The sequence below is a fragment of the Micropterus dolomieu genome, linkage group LG02 (assembly GCF_021292245.1).
Source record: "Micropterus dolomieu isolate WLL.071019.BEF.003 ecotype Adirondacks linkage group LG02, ASM2129224v1, whole genome shotgun sequence".
NCBI lineage: Eukaryota > Metazoa > Chordata > Actinopteri > Centrarchiformes > Centrarchidae > Micropterus > Micropterus dolomieu.
In genome coordinates this window covers 29,367,714-29,370,548 of record NC_060151.1, presented here as the reverse complement: position 1 = coordinate 29,370,548, position 2,835 = coordinate 29,367,714, and positions in this window count along the sequence as shown.

The following is a 2,835-nucleotide window of genomic DNA, read 5'->3' as shown; positions in this document are numbered from 1 at the left end:
TGTTCTCTAGTCTTCATTACAAACATAAATATAAAAAGGGACAGCGTAAATTCATGAAAGCACTGTAATGAATGAGGTGACTGCGACGTGACGAACTGCGGTAAGCGTGTCGACTCATTTCCGTTTCCGGTGCTTGTGTGTTGGTACCGTGTTGTGCTGCTCTCGCTAAATACCAGTTACATTTGTTAGATTACAGCAGCCAACTGTCCGCTAAACACTTATTCTTACAGTAATTTTGCTTAAGCACTCACAGTTCTTTCCACCTTTTAGTGACTGCTGTTCGATCTCATAGTTGTTCTAAAGTTTTGGTAGCTGACGCTACAGTACTTTAGCTTAGCCGTTAGCGACCTTAGCTTAGCAGCTAGCGATGGCTTCTACCTCTCTCTCTCTCTCTCTCCCCTACTTTCTCCTGCTCGGTGTGTCAGATGTTCAGTTACTCCTCTGCCTCCTTTAGCGATAATAGTACGTGTAATAAGTGTAGTTTATTTTTAGACATGGAGGCGAGGCTCCGTGATTTAGAAGTCCGGCTCCGCACCTTGGTAGATCAGTCTTTAGTTACTGTAGCTAGTCAGTCCCCGGTAGTCGGTGCGGAACGGCCTGAGTTAGCCTCTGGTAGCCGTCCCCCGGCATCTCCTGTGCAGCCAGGAAGGGGTGGCTGGGTGACTGTCCGAAGGAGGAGTAGTCGTAAGCATTCAAAGCCCAAGGGGCATCATCAACCTGTTCACGTTTCTAACAGATTTTCCCCACTCAGAAGTTAGCGAAGCCAGCGGCCATAGTTAAGTGCATCCCTGGGGCCAGAGCGGGCGACATTGAGTCTTATTTGAAACTGCTGGCTAAGGATAAACGTAAATACAGTAAGATTGTTATTCATGTCGGCGGTAATGACTCCCGGTTACGCCAATCGGAGGTCACTAAGATTTAATGTTGAGTTGGTGTGTACATATGCAAAAACAATGTAGGACACCGTAGTTTTCTCTGGACCCCTGCCAAATCTGACCAGTGATGACATGTAAAGCCGCATGTCGTCATTCTGCCGCCGGTTGTCGAGGTGGTGTCCAACAAACGATGTGGGCTTTGTAGATCATTGGTAGACTTTCTGGGGAAGACCTGGTCTGATTCAGAGAGACGGCATCCATCCCACTTGGGAAGGAGCAGCTCTCATTTCTAGAAATCTGGCCAAGTTTATTAGTGGACCAAATCCATGACAACCCAGAGTTGAGACCAGGAGGCAGAGTCGCAGTCTAACACACTTCTCTGCCCTTCTAATTCAGCAGTTACCCACCCAAAACCCTACGCAAAGTCGCAGTCTAACACACTTCTCTGCTCCTCCATTTCAGGAGTTACTTAGTGAAAATCCTATAGTGTCGGTGTCTGCCCCCCGACCATTGAAATTATTTAAATCAAAGGTAAACAGAAGAGGAGCTGTGCATAAAAACCAAACCAAATTAAAACCACAAGAGCAATAGTGCAAATGAATAGGAGAGTTAAATGTGGACATCAGATCTCTCTCTTCTTAAGGTGTACTAGTAAATGAACTAATCTCAGATTATGATATTGATTTATTTTGTCTTACTTAAATCTGGCTGGGTGATGGAGAATAAATGAATCCACCCCTCCCAGTCATATTAATACTCACATTCCTCGAGGCACAGGCCGAGGAGGTGGAGTTGCAGCTATCTTCGACTCTAGCTACTAATCAGCTCTAAACCTAAATTAAATTATAACTCATTTGAAAGCCTTGTTCTTAGTCTTTCGCACCCAAGTTGGAAATCACTGCAACCAATTCTCTTCATTATAGTGTACCGAGCACCTGGTCCGTACTCTGAATTTCTATCTGAATTTGCAGAGTTTTTGTCAACTTTAGTCCTTAAAATGGACAAAGTTATTATTGTAGGGGATTTTAATATTCATGTGGACGTTGAGAATGACAGCTTCAGTACTGTGTTTATCTCTGTTAGATTCCATTGGCTTCTCTCAGAGTGTTCATGAACCGACTCACTGTTTTAACCACACCCTCGACCTTGTTTTGGTGTATGGTATTGAAATTGAACATTTAATAGTGTTCCCACAGAATCCCTCTTTATCCGACCACTGTTTGATAACGTTTGAGTTTGTATTGCTGAACTACACGCCATTGGGCAAAAATTTCTGTCTGATAGTGCTGTAGCTAAATTTAAGGATGCGATTCCATCAGCTCTAAATTCATTATCAAGTCACAAAATAACAGAGGACTCCTATGCTAATTTCAGTCCCTCCCAAATCGATCATCTTGTTGATAGTGCTGCAGGCTCGCTGTGAATGACACTGGACTCTGTAGCCCCTCTAAAAAAGAAAATAATAAAACAAAGACGGTTGTCTTGACTCAGGAACCTTAGAAACAGCTGTAGAACCAGATATATGTTTAGACTGTTTTGCTTCCCTCAATCTTTACCAACTAACTTCAATAATTTCTTCATCTAAACCATCAACCTGCCTCTTAGACCCCATCCCGACTAGGTTGCTTAAAGATGTTTTACCCTTAGTCAGCACCTCTATACTAGATATGATCAATCTATCTCTATCAACAGGCTATGTACCACAGTTCTTTAAAGTAGCTGTAATTAAACCTCTTCTGAAAAAGCCCAAACGTGATCCGGATGTTTTATCAAACTATAGACCTATATCTAACCTTCCATTTCTCTCTAAGGTTCTGGAGAAAGCAGTTGCTAAACAGCTGTGTGACTTTCTACAGAGCAATAGTTTATTTGAGGATTTTCAGTCAGGATTTAGAGCTCATCATAGCACAGAGACAGCACTGGTGAAAATTACTAATGACCTCCTTATTGCATCAGACAA